General features: G+C 31.9%; 1 protein-coding gene across 1 annotated transcript in view; it reads right to left on the reverse strand.

Annotated features, from left to right (window-relative positions):
- LOC121116704 (zwei Ig domain protein zig-8) overlaps positions 1 to 13,034 on the reverse strand; it is a 443,349-nt gene extending 430,315 nt beyond the window's left edge. The window contains exon 1 of the mRNA XM_040710994.2: positions 12,861 to 13,034. The gene's annotated coding sequence lies outside the window, so the exon portion shown is untranslated. The remainder of the gene's footprint in view (positions 1 to 12,860) is intronic.
- Positions 13,035 to 18,304: the final 5,270 nt, after the last annotated feature.

The raw sequence follows: 18,304 nt of genomic DNA on the forward strand, positions 1-18,304 counted from the left end.
GATTACACAATCAGCTGGGATCATCCTGCAGCTCATGTTTTTACCAGCCGTAAAAACTAACAATGCTGTAGGAGAGTTTGTTTAACTGTTCTCAAGGGATGCATCACAGATAGTTATACAAAATGTTCAAATCTGGATCTTTATTAGGCCAAAATTCAGCCTTAATAAAAAATGGGACCCTCTCAGAGAATAAAGATTGATTGCTTAGGAAGCATGGCACGCGGCAGAGCCCTGCACATGTACTTCTTTGTTCAGGTCAAACTTCTTATCTGAGATCCTCAGGAATTCAGCTGTGTTGATCTTAAGACCAGCATTGATTAAGTTTGGTGACATGATGGTACCATCACTGGCCATAGCTTCAAAAGCCATGACTTCTGAGAGATTCTTGGATTTAAAAACTTCTCAGATTTTAGTCGAATCACAGGCGATGACCCTTGTGCGTCAAGAAGTTCAAAAGCATTGGACACCGATCATCTTGTATAGCCATGTAAAGTTTTTTTTGAAAGAATGAACTCAGAAAGTCACAAAAAACAGCTTTTAGTGCAAACATTAAAGTAGGAGCCGAGATATAGCATTTAGAAAAACCCAAAATTTATCTTGAAGGCCTTGTATATCAAGTAAGTAAGTTAATTTTGTGGTCATATTTTAAAAAAAATGAAAATCATGTTCAGATTTAAAAAGAAAAGAAAATCATGTTAAGATTTAGAGAAAAAAGTTAGTTTTTTTTTCAATTTTAGTAAGCAAGGAGTCTAACTCATAAGTTTAGAGGTTACCTAATCCGCACTAAGTACTGTTACTTTTTTATGATAGAAACGTTACAAATACTTTAGTATCCTAGTATCACTTTAGCACCTGTATACTAGTGCTGGCGCGGTACGGGGATATACTGCAGTTCAGTTTGGCGGTTCGGTAGGTTTTACCTTGGGTGTGGTACGTTTATAAATAAGCATATGCTAAATATTTTGATGTCATAAAATTGTGTTTATTATTTTTTTTTTCTAAATCAAAAGATTTAAATAGTGAGGTAAGATTTTAAATCATAAGTAATCTTTGATATAAATATAAAACCTTTGCTTGCTTATAAAAAAGAGATAATTATTTACAAAATGATGGGATAAAAATAACAACTTTTTTTTAATAATAAAAAAATAGAAAAAGTATCAAATCCTGATATACTTTGTAATTAAAATATGTATGCAGTCATTTGTACAAGTTTAAAACCACCTCTGATATTTCACCGAATTCAATAATAATTGGGTTTTTTTTTACATGTATTATACAAGTATGGAACATGTCATGTTCCACTGGATCTAGTGAGTGTTTTTATGAACATTTTGCCTTATAACGCTTCCAGAAGAAGGTTGTTCTCGCATATAAGCTGTAAATTATATTCTTCAAAAATTGGCAAAAAGGTACCTTTTCTGATATTTAAGGAACTAAAATAATGATGTAACACAAAGAAGGTTTTTTTATGCACAAAATTGTCGTAAAGATCTACTGTTGCATAACAGTTGTTCACACACCCATCAGTAATTTTGGAAAAATTAGGATTTATACAAAAAAAAAAGAGAACAAGGCGACCAAATTAAACGTCGAGAGATGACACCATGATAACGTTGGCTGTTTCAAGATTTCCCAGTACTTTCTCCAAAAAAAATTAATCTAATTTGATTCAAAAAGGGTGCAAAGTAAATGTCAGTTCTATTTCATGTCGTTTGACTAAACTAGTCATATTTTGTTTTATTTCTAAAACACATTCCTTTTCTGCTAAAAATATGAAAATATCCCAGGTGGTCTTAAGCTTTTGAAAATGACTGTCTATGTTGAGCATAATTTTCAACTTGTTTTTACAAATTGTACTAGTTGCAAACCTATAATGAGATGAATGATTTACAGTCCTTGGGATGAGGATAATGTAATGAAATACGATCATAATAAAAATCACTAAAATTTAAGCATTGTGTGGCACATTATAAATTTCAAATGCCAACAGTTATACAGGGTGAGACAAATAATATATCTACTTATAATGCGTGGCAATCAGACTGGGAAAGTAGTAGCTAGATGGGCGTGGTTTCATTCGGAGGTACGACTCTAAATGGTTCTTGGAGTTAGTCAGTCGCTATCAAATATTGGAGTAGTGAGGAACGTACGTTCGCTCTCGAAAATAGATTGCCAAAAAATGCTTTGACATAATATTTTAAATCGTTAAACTACTAGGTATGCGCCTATGAAATGTGACTTTTGGCTATTGGTCCCTAGGTGTCGGCAGTTAGGCATTATAAACCGGTCCAAAAATATAAATGCTTATTTTGACTTGTGCCAACAATATTTAATTCATTGCTTGTAGAGTTTCATTCAACAACACATTTTTTTCGCTCGTAAAAATGTCTAATTTTGTGCCAACAAACTACGATGTGTGGACATCATTGATTTTCTGTTACCCATTGAAGAGAACGCTTCTCCAGCCCAACAAATGCTTGTGGAGCCTTATGGTGGACATGCTCTACGCAGACCACAATGCTTCAGGTGGTTTGAAAAATTCCAAAGGGGTGATTTTGGCGTGAGAAATAAAGAGCACGGAAAGAAGGCATTTCTGTGTGTGCTCTGGGACCAGTGTGGCGTCGTATGGTATGACCTCCTGCAACTCGATCAAACCGTTAATGGTGATCGCTAACAACAACAATTGCCGACTTGAACCATGCAATACGCCAAAAACAATTGCAACATATGAAGTTGATGACAATGTACCACACATCGCCCTATAGCCACCCACCAGCTTGTTGAATCGTACAACTGGGAACCTCTTCATCATGCACCTTACTCACCAGGCCTAGCACTTTCCATATTATCACTTGTTTGCATCTATGGGCCAAGTACTCAATGATTTACGCTTAGATTCTCACGCTGAACCAAAAAAAATAAAAAATGGATCAACGGCTGGTTTGCAGCCAAAGACGAACATTTTTTTTGGAAAAACACCCGTCAATCGTCTGAAAGATGGGGAAAATGTATGGCTATTGAAGGCTCATTCTTTGAAAATTAAATTTGTAACCATTTTTTCACAATAAACGTTCAAATAAAATTTTAAAAGCCTTATTTCATAGTCCCATACCTGGTAATTACAATTTATCTCTAGAGTTTACATTAGTGCGATTTATGAACATGAGTTTATTACTTCAATTTTCATAATTTGAAGTTTGCAATATTATTTGACTGCGGATAACTCAACAATGAATATTGCAAGAGGGTTAAAAACGGTCCCATCAGATTTGGTGGCATGCAAGAATTTCGAATTAAGCTGATTTGTTTAAGTCTGCTAATTAGATCCTGATTTATTTTAGAAAAAAAAAACAACCTTTTTGATACCTTTGCAAAATCCCCAAAAACGTATTATTTAATCAACTGATAATACACAAATATGAAATAAAATTCTTAATAATATTAAAAAAAACAATGATTGATAAGTAATTTCAAGAAGAAAAAATCAACTGGTATATATATACCAATGTTCGGATACTCAGTGTATAGACAATGGACGTCGTCACTTATCTGATATGATTTTTTAAGACTTCAATTTTAAATGTTTACTATCATTATGAAACAGAAATATTTTTTTGTTTTACAAAACTGGAGTCGCACCCTGTATCACTCTTAAATACGTAATCACATGTCATTATAATAGATCAAAATAAAATTATATTAGTATTAATTAATACTTGGTAATTAGAATGACCAATGTTGTAATTAAAAAATACATTTTAAGACAAAGAAATAATAATTGTAAATTAATATTTATATGTAATAAGTAACATTAATCTTGAGTTTAAAAAATCTCCGTAATGTTTTTATTCTAAAATTCATAAAGGAAACAAGTTTCACCATAATATTTTGGATTCTTAAAAAAATTCCGTAGAATGAAAAAACCGAGCTGAATATACCTCTCAGTTTTTTTTGTGTTCCAAAGCCCTTTTTGGCTAAAATTTTGCGTACATTGTATAAGTTTGCCTGGACGTCATACTTGTTTTCACAAAATTGAAAACAGCAGTAGTGGATAATAGAAATTCAAATACCTCAACTTTTTAAGTATAAGAAAATAACTTTGCGAAGTAAGAGAAAAAATTAGTATTACTCTCTGGACAGCCTGGTGTGAATCCCGGAAATCTCTTACAAGGACTTTCATGGACTTGATAGGATTGGCCTATTGACTGTTTTCTTGAACTCATCCGGGTTTTTTTTTACCATTTTCACAGAGCCCTATGAACTATCTAACATTTCATACTTGCTGACTGCGTAGACGGTGGTCCTGGAGACACCCAACAGCTTGGAGCCCGCGAATAGAAATTCGTCGTTCTCGCTCAAGTGTCATTTTCTCAACTTTAGAGTAAGCTAGAGAGCTCGACTTTGTTTCGTTTTGTAACGAATTGCTTATGCTTTAGTATGAATAAATTTCAATCACTTAACCTTCATTTATTATTAAATTAGAAAGTTTCCAGATTTCAATAGACCACTTGTTATCTTGAAGTCATCCCTTAGTCCACGGAGCAACTTTAGATCTTCTTCTCCTCCCACCCTCTAGACTTCTCCATGAGAGGCAAACTTACTTCTCTTCTACTATTTATTTAATATCAAAGCTTGTGAGGATACAGTTTCAATAGACCACCTGTTATGTTGAAGTCATCCCTTAGTCCACGGAGCAACTTTAGATCTTCTTCTCCTCCCACCCCTAGACTTCTCCATGAGAGGCAAACTTACTTCTCTTCTACTATTTATTTAATATCAAAGCTTGTGAGGATACAGTTTCAACTTTCCACTGTCTCCAATTTCAAGAAAGAAAGAGAAAGTATGACGTGAGACACACGTTATACAGTATTCCGTTTAAATTAAAGAAGAAACATACAAAAAAAAACCTTTAAAAAAAGATCCAGTTCAGAGGCATTTAAGAAAGAACAATAATTATTCAATGTTTATTTCCATTGTCAATACTACATGTCAATTTTCATTTGTACAGTAATTTAAATATGTATAGTAAAAGTTGTATACTATATATTTTTAGATTAGAGTCATGACAATATAATAACATACAAACATATTATGACAATTTATATTTTACAATAAATCTTTCGTGTTATAGAATATTAGTGAATTGTTCTTTTTCAAGGTTTGTATGTGTCTTGTTAGTTAGTTATTACGTATTTTTTTCTACTCTTTAAAATGGAGGTTGAGATAACAATTTTTATATAATATACAATATACAGGGAAAGACTGTTTAATTCAGAATAATTTTAACCTCAATACCTTTCTAACCCTAAATTCCATGTTAAAAAAGTGTGCTTATAAGATTTTGCTGACAAAAATGTATTAGAAAAAAAAATTAGATTTACTCCGAATACAAACACTGAATAGCTATTATTATGTGTGTCCGTACTCGGTGCGAGCACAAGGAGATTATTGAGTTTAAAAGGTGCTAATATCAACTCTTAACGCAGTTACCACATCTTTAAAGGATTCTAATTGGTCAGAAACTACAAGAAATACTTTTAATTGCTCTAAGAACACAAAATGATGACGGACATTGTCGGTCTTCCCCTCAACATGCACACAAAACGTGTAGTCAAAGGGATTGTTATCAGGGCTTAAGGGGATTGAAAGTGTCAAAAAAAGAGTTCAAAAGGCAAATTCAAAAGAGTCTTGCAACAGATTTGATGGATTTATTTCATTGCTGCTGTCAAAAGTACTCTTTCCAATGTCTCTGGCTCTTTCCACTCACTTTTTTGATAGCTCTCTCAACAATCTGGTGTAAAACCCAACACTCTCTTGCATGGCTCCTCATTGACTTGAGGGGATTCACCTGGGCTGTGTTTGTTAGCTCCTCCGGTACAGTTTGGTCTTTTTAACAGAGTTTTTCTTCCTCTACAACGTTTTGAAGTTGCTGTGAATTTAATTAACTACTGTGCCTATTAGTCCTTACTTCATTTTTCTTTAGATTTCCTGGATTCTTCTTTTTAGTAAATGTAATAAAGTAGTTTTTACATTATTATGTGAATACACGCAAACTCACCAAAACTAATGAGTACTAATTTTATTCCCTAAATCCGCATACAATAATAGATATTTCATAGAAATGTTAATCAAAAATAAAAATGTAATATTTATACTATAAGAAAAACAAACTTTTTCTTGCTAAACCCCCAAACTAATGTTGTTACGATTATTCAAATGCAATGATTAATTTTTCTTGACATATTTTATTAATACAAGTATTTTAATTGATTTTTACGATTGCTAAATAGATGTAATAGTAAAAAAAAGATAAGAAATTAAAATAATACGATTCTTCAAATCGTTAAGCTGTTTAATATGGAATTAGTTTCTTCTTCTTGTTTTTTTTTTTATATTCACTAACGGAGTTTTAAATACTCCCTTGTTTTTACAAAATCTCCAAATTTGAATGAAAGCAATTCTGATCCCAAATGCAAAATTGAATGCAATTGACTCTTCAGGTTATTTTCTTCGTGTTACCAAGTCCAAGTCAAGCCCAATTTCAAATGGTACCTTGCCTGATTTAATGAAAATGATCAAGTCTGAAATCGAGTACTTCCACACTGGTAACTTGATACTTAGTTAAAAAACATTTAATTTTTTTTTCCAGTTTACCATGATATAACATTTATTGTTATTTTATTTTTTTTATTAAAAAAAAAACTGTCCTAAATCTGCTTGATAGCTCCCAAGTACATAATTAATCCTCTTCAATAAGCAATACAGAGTACTTAGTTCTTCGAAGCCTAAAAAAAAACATCTCAGCTTAATAAAATACAATCCCTACGCATATCTGACAAAGTTAAAAAAAATGGGAAAAGAAAACAAAAAAGATTGTAAAAATCACGGCTTCTTTTCATTTTTTTTATTTTTTAATCCAAAATTTAAAAGTTTGAATTAACGACTAGTATCGGAAATAGTAGTCAAAATGTCGAGTTATTTATCGATTAAACCTTCCAAATTTGTCTGAATGGGTTTCATGAAGCATCTGCAAGAATAAATTATCTCCTGTATCTTGATTATGATGGCCCCCAATTTGAAAGCTCTAGAAAGATTTTGATCAATTGCCACAACTCAATCAGTTTTTTAGGTCGTGACATTTAGATTGTTTTTTATTTCTAGGTTACACATTTTTACGATAGGACTTATCTTGTCATAGAGAATGTGTACTGGCATTTTTATTTTCTCGCTAAAGAATGTGCAATTTATACTCTCATCCTCATTATTTGACTAATCCGTATAAATTGATGTTGTAACAATTCTATAATGAAATCAATTTTTGCTTTGATGAAGTTAAAGGGGTTTTAAAAAGTGTTTTTGTATCAATGTCAGACATTGGAAGATCTAGTCTTTCCCACTGTTTGGTAACTAGTTTTTGCGCTGAGGTTTCTCCCCAACCTAGTAATTATTTTCTTATTCATCTATCAAGTATATCAGTTGTATCAGTTGACTGGTGAACCATGCTAAAACCCAAAACATATAATATCTTTTGAGAACAAGTATTAACTTATTTATACAGAACTTTCATAATGACATCACAATGTAACTTTGAATAACTGTTATTTACTTTAAAAAAGATTAAAATCAAATATTTATTAAAATAGACATTCAAAAGTAAAGAAATAAATATTTAAACTTGTATAATAAACATTGATGTTTCAAATCTACATTTTTTACCAATATATTAAAAAAATGTTCCAAAGAACACAAAAAAATTATACAAAGAATTAATCATAACCCCCAGGGGATTTTTTTATTTATTTATGAAAGTGTAACATTTTTTTCGGTCTCAAGAGAAAGAAAAACAAAACAAAAAGAAGATACATGATAACATTGAGAAGTACGAAATACTCAAAGTTGAATATCATCAAATATGTCTGTACAAATACATATATTTTTTTATGATCTAAAGAAAGAAATCATATTTGAAAGACGAAATTGAACATTGCTTTCTACAAAGTAGTAAGATTTTTAAAATATAAAAAATTCTTTCAAATTGTATCATAGGAACCATTACTGAAGTTGTTTTCCTTTAAACTATCGAATTAAGTATATTATAGATAATTTTATTACATTATTTGTCAAATAGTCTGAACTATATGTAGTATAATTATGAATACTAAAAAAACATATTTTAATACAAAAAAAGACGTGCTACGAGCTCAGTATAAAATATAACAAATTTAAGATACATAGTGCAGTTTTGGAGATTTTACCGATACTTTGACGATTATCGTGAGTCATTTTTTTGGATTAAAATAAGTCATTATCATCCAATTATTTAAAACAACTTAAAGCTATGTGATAAATATTAGGATCTTATTGTCTCATATGTTTCAATAAAAGGAAAAAAAAACTACAATGTACCTTAACTTCACATATCCACGACAGGGGTTTTCAAATTGAGGAACCCGAAATTATCATTTAGTTGTTCGTAAAGCATAAAATAGGTCATCCAAAAGTGTGGGTTCCTTATTATATAAAGACAATATTCTCCCAAATTTAAGCAGTTTTAAATATTGATACTACTTGGGGATCTTGATATTTGATGTACCCAATAGAAAAAATTGAGAATCAATAATCTAAGGTGTTTAAGAAATGTTCAAAGTACATATTAATTTTCAAATGGCTTTCAAAGCTCCAATTTTTGGTTGTCTTTTCCTTTTCTATTTTCAGCAAATTAGGTTTTTTTTTACTTGAACAAATAAATGTGAGAACTGTTTTTCTGAAACATTTACAAGGCATCTACAATATCTTATAAAAAGAAGCACAATAGTTTTTTGATTTTTTTCGTAGATTTTCGACAAGAATAAGATTAAAGTTTTTGACATCTTGCCTCAAAACTGTATAGGATACAAGACGCCTAAAATTGACAACTATGAAAAGAAAAGCGTCATTTTTTCATCAAAAATGGCATAGGATGTCTGATATTTTGTAGTTGTTTTTCTTATGTTTTTCAGCAGAAAATATTATAGTCCGACCCAAAAATATTATCCCCAAATAGAGAAGTCAAATTATAAATTTATTTTGTTAAATATAGTCTTAACTTTCATTAAATAAACATATTGCTTGAGGAAAAATGACCGTCTAAACAAGTTAATTAAGCTAAACAGTTTATTAAAGAAAGAAAATCATTAACAATATGTTTCTTTTATAAAATAGGCGCTCAAAATATTAGTATTATTAATTTATATACATAATTGTACATAAATAATATATATTTAATGATTTATTAATCTTATATAAGCTCAACTATTGTTAAGAAAATAATTGACTTTTGTCCCATTGTGCTACATTATCAATCACAAATAATAAGTAAGGAGAAACAATATTTTTTAAATATTAATAGAAAATAGTGTGGCTTGTCAATATCAAAGCAAGCAAGAATGATTTTTCTCAAAATTCATTGTGGATTACATTTGTATTTTTCCAAAAATTGTTACTAATTCCAATCATCAAATTATTTTTTTAAACCATTTAGAGGCGTCGCAAATTGAAGTTTAAGCTGACCAAATTTATGGTCACAGTAATAAAAATGAGAAATTGATTGATGTTATAATTGAAAGGGGCAAATATAAGTCTATTAAATCAAACAAAGGTTTTAAAATACCGGGCCGTGCAGAATTATTTACTGATTTTTGTTCAGAACATATCGCAGACAATAATGACATTTCGAATGACTTGAGAAACAATTATTCATACATTTTTAGAATAATAAAGTAGTTTGTGATCAAATTTAATCAAAGTAGCCACCATTTGATTCAATGACACTGGTCAGGCGACGTCTGAAGCTGCCACAGACTTGCTGGATGTAATCGGCGTCCATGGAGGCCCAGGTCTTGTTGACAGCAGCCTTTAAGGCATTTATGTTCTTGTGTCGTTTTTTGCAGGCCTTGGTCTCCACGTGCGCCTAGATAGAAAAGTCTAGTGGGTTCAGATCTGGGCTCTGAGGGGGCCAGTAGTCCTTGGGCCAAAAGTTCATGTTGTCCTTGAGCCATTCCTGAGCTTTCTTGGAAGCGTGGGCGGGTGATCCATCTTGTTGAAACCCCCAAGGAGAGTTGCCGACTATGGATTTGATCCACGGAAGGACCTTGGCTTCATGGCCTTCCTGTTGGAGGCCACCAGACCCAACATCATCACCGAAGCAGGGTGCTTTGTTGTTGCCACATAGCAGTGCTTATCTTGCACATCTCCAAAGCTCACAACACGGTCATTTTGCCTGTTGAAAACAGGATCGACCGTAAAAGTTTTCTCATCTGAAAAAATGATGATGCGTCCAAATGAGCTCTTGATATCATTCAAGATTTTCTGGCACGCTCAAGTCTGACTTCTCTCTGACGTTCAGTTAGCAGAGGGCGTTCAGTACGCCTCAGGGGCTTTCTTCCAGCCCTTTTCAATGCCCTTGAAACAGGTGATATCGACGTTCCCATCTTTCTGGCCATGTCGGCAATGGACCTGTTGGGAGTCCTCTTGAACACTGCCTTTACTTGACTTGTTGAGACAGTGGGCTTCCTGCCAGCCCCAGGGGAATACTTGAGATCACCCCCGGCCTCCAAGGTCTTGGAAACGTTGTAAATTGTCTTCAACGAGGCCCCAACCTGTTCCTTAATGTAATTATGAGGCACTCCTGCTCGGAGGAGGGCTGCAATTTCGATCCTCTTTGTTTCCTGATTGGACATGGTCTCACGTATGGAAGTTGTTACGCTCTCACAGGAAGGATTTTTGTTTATTTTAACAGTAACAATACGAAACAATCAGATTGGTTCCCACCAAACCTCTTAAAAAGTATATTTACATCATCGGTAAATAATTTTGCACGGCCCGGTATAGCAAAAATTATTGAGTACTTTAACTCAATCCTTATTTATTTTTTTAAATGTATAATTGATTCAAATATGTCTAAAATATATTGAGCTGTATCTTTCATGAAAAAGTTGAAAAATTGGATTTTTTTTCTTGATTTTCGTTCAAGATTGTTTTTATATTGACCCACCACAATCATTGATTTTGACATATTTTATAATATATAGTTAAAATAAAGATAAATATAGCCTTTTAATGTTCTTGTACGACAAGAGAAGTTCATTTAACTGTGTGACTTTTTGCATTTTCCAAGGGCAATACCATACATAAAGTTTCTTCAAAAGCTTCTTTCTAAATAATTTTCAGATTTTCACCATTCACAATTTTTAAATTATTTTGAAAAATGGTACTTGAAACGTCCTGGTGTCAACTCTGGACCATTTTACGGAGTGGGGAGGCAAAAATGAGTGGTCAGGAAAATTGAATTATGTTCGTATATTTTTTTTAGGATTTTTTAATTGACTTTTTTGGATACCAAGAGGTGAGGTACTGAAGCTTTATCATGCAATATGAAATCTGCTTGTCTCAATGATGGCCCTGATTCTGCCCCTAAAGCTTGGGCGCGTCTTGTTGATATTCTGTTAAGTATAGTCTGTCCACTACTTGTCTATGGAAGCTTTGAGGGAGTCCACACAGTGGTGAGGGGACACATTGGTCTTCCTTTCGATGGAATTATATCAGAAATAGTCAAGGGGGTTGAGTTCCGGTGGAAACGGCGGGTTTTCCTACCCCTTCGATTCTCTTATGCTTTAACTTTATGCTATGGAGTTGCCTTGGCCTTTAAACATAGGAATAGAGGTCCAAATCTTCATAGATAACTGCCGAGTTGGGCTTAAGGTCAACACTGAGGTACTTGTGTAGCCTCCCTATGCTGGTAGTTGGCATCTCCCTTGTACTTTAGGATGTTGATGAAGGCATCATCTCTCGTGTCGGCATCACTTCCTGAAGACGTCCTGGCTCCTAAACCGGCTTTTCCAGCGTGTTGGATACGGAGGACTGTGTTGATATTGTCACCAACAATCTCAGCGATGTATTTTTGGTATACTTGGGCATCAAGGAGATCGTCTAATCTTTGGCGTTTGGCTTGTTGCTCTTCATTTTTTGTTGAAGTGAGAGGTAAGAGTATAATACAAAAAGTAAAAGCTCTTCAAACAGAGATTTTTTTTACAAAACAAACTTTTTAACTAGATGAGTCATTTGAGCACAAGATTAAAAACAAATAACCCGCTCATTTTTGACTCGCCACTATGTATATGTAAATCTAGCTTTTGCTGAAAATCCACCTCGTATCTCTAAAAACTTATATTTGAAGGATTGACTTTATAGGCCAATATTCATTGATCATAGAAAAGAGAAAGATGAAGACACAGAATAGCAGAGCATTTCAAACGTTCCACGCTCATTTGAAAAATAATGAAAATTTTTATAATTGAAATAAATATGTAATTTATATAAAGATTGTAGTTGTTAGAAGAATTACGTATGTCCTTGTTTATTAATTAATTAATGTTTAATCTATATAATTACATTTTTAGGTAATCTTTTTATTAACTATGAACTCAAATCTTATAAAAAAGTGTGATAAATGATATTTTTTCCACCGTTGTTTGAACTTGTTGGGTCAAAATGTGAATTCATTATTTGATGGAAGTACAAATTTAAGAAGCGTATTTCATTATTTTCATTTTTTTTCCAAAAGCTAATTTTTTGTTATAGTTAAGGATGTCCAAATTGCCAGAACGGAGGTGAGCTTAAGAGCCTTTTAATGACTTAAAAATATGGAAATTTTCAAAGAAGGCATATCTTCTGACAGAGATCACTATATAAACTTTAGGGGCTCTTACTTGCTCTTACGTATAATTGTCAATTTGTAGGTTACCAAAACATATCTTTTTTGGACAATTTCCCATGTCCGTATATTGCAACATCTTATCTTTTTGTAAAGTATATCTTACCTTGATTTACGTTTGTAGATGGATAAAAATATGTTTTATTCTATCCAAAAAAAATACAAGTATGATACAAAAACTGTTTATTTAATTATTTGAAAAAAGCACAAAACCCAAAAATTCACTATAACACTAAAAAATATCGACTCGTCAACCCAAGACAAAAAGCAAACTGAGAACGAGTTGTAGTACTACACACAACGAGAAGAAAAGAAAAGAAAAAAAGGAAACTCCGCTCTTTTTTTCTTCTTCTTTTTGGTACTTTCAAGAAAAGGATATTACTAGTATAAACGTTATTCTGTACTTACATACATAGAAATAAAGCTTTAAAACAAAAGTAGTGAAACAAAGGCTACGTTTATTAATATGGGTACAAGGTAATGATCGTAGCGGTACTTTGTTTTGTCAGGAAGGAGAGTAGAATATAACCAGTCTTAAAAAGTAAAATTATATGACAACGGCTTTTATAAATGCAAAATTCTGTTAACAATTTTTACAAATATTTTTACCATTTTTATTTGATATTTACAAGTGCAAAGGGGATGGAATAGTTAAAAAAATGATCTAAAATTTTAATGACACAATTGTTATAAACGTCCAACTGTTGATCATGTTATTAAATATGTTTTATTTGTTTGTTTGTTTCTTTGAACCCGTTAACTAATAACGTTATAAAAAGGATGTAGAGTAAAGGAGGTTTAACTGGACTTCTTCAAATTGTGCGTATATGAAGACACTTGCCCCTATATACATTATAAAAGTGTTCTTCTTTTTATATTCAAAGCTGGTGCAAAGTTGATTAGAAGTATTATAAATTGAACAAATGTGAAAAAAATATGGGGAAAATATACGGGTTGTTAAGATCATTTTTTGTAAAGTAGTATACACAAGCTGAAAGTAAAGTTACATACATATACCAGCACATATAATTTTTTCATTTATTTCACATCAACCATTGTATTACCAATTTAGGTACAACCAATCCGAGGTATAACATTGACGCCGTCTTTATTAACACTGCATTCAATATTGATAATTGGTATCCGCAAGATAGCTAAGTTGGCTTCAATATTTATTATGTATATTCAACACATAAAGGAAATGCGACTTAAATACAATTCTGCAAATATATATAACTATGAACAATGACACTAACTTTAATTGGTTGATGCACAAAGACTTATGTAATTTTAAGTTGTATTGTAGTCGTACAACAAATTTTGTTTAAACAACCTGCTAGATAATTAGATAATCCACCTTCGAGCACTGGGAAGCCATGGTGTAGCACTACAACTGCTGTGGATACCAGGCCTTTTGCTACCCTTGCAAGGCATCATTGTCTCTACGGGGGGATACATTAATGATTAAGAGAGCTTAGACACACATCTATTTATAGTATTAGTTTTGTTGAGATTATAGTGTTAATTAATAAATTATATCTTGTTGAAGTTCAAAATTTAAAAAAAAACATATTTTGCAAACAATTTTATTCGTTTTCATCAAAAATCAACAAGAAATATGGGGAGACTGGATGTATGTTTGCTTCAAATTACAAAGTAGCTAAATAATATTTATCTTCTTTCAAGATATGTTCCAGACAATTGTCCAATATTTACTTCATTTGTACTAAGATTAAGAAGATACAAATATGTAAATACCCTATTATTAGACTCTACTGAAAATATGTTGAACATTGACAATAGAAGCAAAGAATGGACATTAGATAGAAAATATTCCACGACAGATGTGGTTAAAACATATTATCTTAATAAGCTCTTTTTATAAATAAAATAGTCGAAAATTAACAGAAGAAAGATCATCAATAAGAAAAGAAGTCATATTAAGGAACTAATTCTCATTATATAGTGAGACCAACGCAGTAAGGAACACAATAAAAAAGGGCAGAAATGACCATTTTCTCATAATATTGAAAATGCAAGGCTGAGCAAACATTAATCAATATATTAGTCATGAAGATGGGTCGATATCCTCTAATACTAACATGATCGACTTTTATTAAATATATATCTGCACAAAAAAATGTATAAACTTTATATTTTTAAATATTTAACAGTACAAACTGTTGCAAGGATTCAATGTAGGGTTGTCAATACAAACTTTTAGCGCATAGCAATTGATTTTAAAGGTCTATTTAAGCTATTATTAGCCTTTTCTAGACATATTTAATAAGAAACAATGCTTTTAGAAATTGAAGCGCGGCTTTTGAGGTGAACTATGATAAAGTATACCCCCAACAGTTATGTTCAAACGTAATATTAGTAGATATTGCAAAGAATACGGAAACATCCAACAACGTTTTATCTGGAAATGTGCTATAGATATTTTTACCTCTTCAAACTTTCATTATCAGAGCAGTTAAAGATGGTCTCAATGGAAGAAGTCTTACTAGCTTTTGTCAAGACGACATAAAAATATTTTTGTGTCGTATTTACTTCTATATCTAATTATGCTTTACTAGGGCATATTCTATAAAATAACAACATATTGTATACCTATCCGAAGCCAGAGATGGAATCCATTGAAACGGTTAATCTAAATAAAATTGCAGGACATCAAAGCTTCTCTTCTCCCAAACAGCTTTCAAATTGTCAGGGACTTTTTTCGATCTTTTTAAGCATACCAGTGCGTCAATTTTTTTACCATTTTAATCGTATATATGGTTAATTTTGTACAGGGATTCAACATGGCTGCATTTGCTATATATTACTTTTGTTTCATTCTGTTAACTACTGGTTGGCAATATTGTTATAGGATCGATGAACTTTTATTAACTATTATGTTTCTTTCTTCCATAAAACTCAACTCTATCTCAACATTTATCACTACTATACCCATGTATATAGGGTTGGGTAGGAATGTATACACAATTTATTATAGTTTGTTTATACACAAAGACGGCTGAACCATAATGTTGACAAATAATATCGAAACCTTCCTACACTTACGAAAAAATAACATTAATTAACAGTTAGGTTTTTGCTGCCTAGTCCTCTATGAATCTAGAAAAAGTTCACAAATATAAGGAAACTTCCAAGTGCTATTTTCATACCAAAACTTCCCTTTATTGACTTCTACAGTGAGAAAAATACAATACAAGGGAATTTTACTATAAGAAGAACTATTATTTGGAAAATAATAGATTTAATAAATTTATTGTGATTCACTGTTTATTAGATTTGAACAAAAACAAATTTAAATATTCTATGTACTGATTCTCATTGTAAAAAGGTAACTTCTAATAAATCAATTAAGTTTTAAAAATAAACAAGAGACTTCAATTACTAGATTAGATGGTAGACAAGATGAAATATTATTCAATTTATATTTAATGATCAACAATTTGTTGTAGCAATTGCTTAAATTGTTAAAAATAATTATTAATGAGACCTGGTTAGAGAAAAGATTATGGTATACAATTGAATTTTATTCTTACTGATAATATATGAAATGTATACAGGGTAGGGCAGCAAAACGTGGACTGCTAATTAATGTTTATTTTCTCATTACTATGGAAAGGTTTAGGGATTTTTTTACATAAGCAAACTATAGTAATCCTTTAAACATTTCATATCATGAGGGAACAACAATCAAAAAGTTATTCATCTAAGATCTCCTAGATGTTAATTTGATGAAGATTATTGACATTTTTAAGTGTATTATAGAAGCTGGTTTTTTAAGTTGGTCCAGATGAAACAAAATTGGAGAAGACCTCTACAGGATATCAAGAAGTAGAGGGCATAATTTTAAGAGGGATACAAAGTTATTTTTAAGTTTGGAGGAGAATATAAAGAAGGATCCCGCCAAATGGATGAACCGCCTCGCCAACAAATTCTCTTTGGCCTATAGAAGCATCAGGGGAGCTATGAAGCACAACTTGGGATTATTTTCTTTTACAAGGACCTCACGTCACCTTGTGACAGATGGTAATGCTAGACAAAAGGGCTCGATAGGTGCAAAAAAAAAATCCCCAAATGGATCAATTGTGAAATTTTTCTCGGACAAGAAGATTTTCAAAGTTGATAAATTCCACACCAGCTGGAACAACCACTGGCTATCGGAAACAAAAGAATAAGTCAAAGAGGTTTACCACATCAAATATCCGGACCAAATAATGTTCATCGGCGTTGTGGCCTCTGATGGAAAGAAGATGCTTTCATTCTTTTTCAAAGCTGGACAGAAACTGGGCCAGGATGCCTACTGTAAGGTGCATAAGTACACGATCTGACCATGGTTGAAGCTCAACTACCAGGGGGTAACCACGTGTGGACTCAGGACGGTCCCCCCTATCACACGTTCGCCAAGTGCCAAAAGTTTTGCACTGATAAAATGGCTCCATTCTGGCCTTAACAGAAATTGCCCCTTCCTCACCAGATTTGAACCCACTGTACTTTTCTATATAGTGCACTTTCGAGAGGGAGACCAACAGAACATCGTACCCAAATATGGACTCACTGCATTCCTGTTTAGTGGCTGCATGGGACAAAATGTTGAAGGAGTTTGGAATCTACTTTTGCATAGCCTTCAGGAGACGTTTAAAGGCTTTTCCAGATAATGACGGCGCCCATATTGAGTGATTTTTTTTGGGGGGAAATCTTGTCTTAATGTTTTCAAAACATTATTTTTTTGGCTCCTATTATTGAAAAATATTAAAAGATAAAAGATATTTCTAAATTCATTTCTCGAGTCCACGTTTTGTTGCCCTACCCTGTATAATGTAAGGAAAAACATCAATAGACTTTATGTGATGGAGTATTTAAAAATTAAAAGGAAATTATTCACATTAAAATTTTAATGGAATATAATTGAAGGTTAGAATAAAAGATCAAACTGCACGAGTTCGAGAAGTCAATTGTTTATAAAATTATATTTCATATTTTATTAAGCTTACAGATAAAAAATGACTATTAATAGCACAATCCTTCTGACGAATGGGCCTTGTACCAATTTCAGAAGTTGTATGAATAATGACTAGAATAAGTATATAGATTTGTATCCTTGAAAAATATACTTTGTGCAATATCAATTCATAATTTGAGGAGTCCAAACTCTACCTTAGTAAACGTTCTTTTTTTTAACGTAAGTTAACTGTCTAAAGAATATTGCCCAAAATTTAAATTGTATTTAATTACATGATAAACAGTTGAACAATTATAATACTTACAAAATTCTTATATTGTATCGATTTTAGAAAATATTCCATCTATCTTGCATGCCTAAATAACAATTAATACAAGGATTGCCAGAAAATGTATATCCCATTTTTGGCCAAGGTGTAGATTTCATAACTTATACATGAAGAAAATGGTCTTTTAAACTAGTATTTCTTAAACATATCGCCGAAGAAAAGTCACAAAAGTAGTAAAATATACTAATTTTTGTGTTCTATATACCAGCTAACACTAAAAAGTAAGATTTTGGAAAAGATTTTA

The sequence above is a fragment of the Lepeophtheirus salmonis genome, chromosome 4, assembly GCF_016086655.4.
Source record: "Lepeophtheirus salmonis chromosome 4, UVic_Lsal_1.4, whole genome shotgun sequence".
Classification (NCBI taxonomy): Eukaryota; Metazoa; Arthropoda; class Copepoda; order Siphonostomatoida; family Caligidae; genus Lepeophtheirus; species Lepeophtheirus salmonis.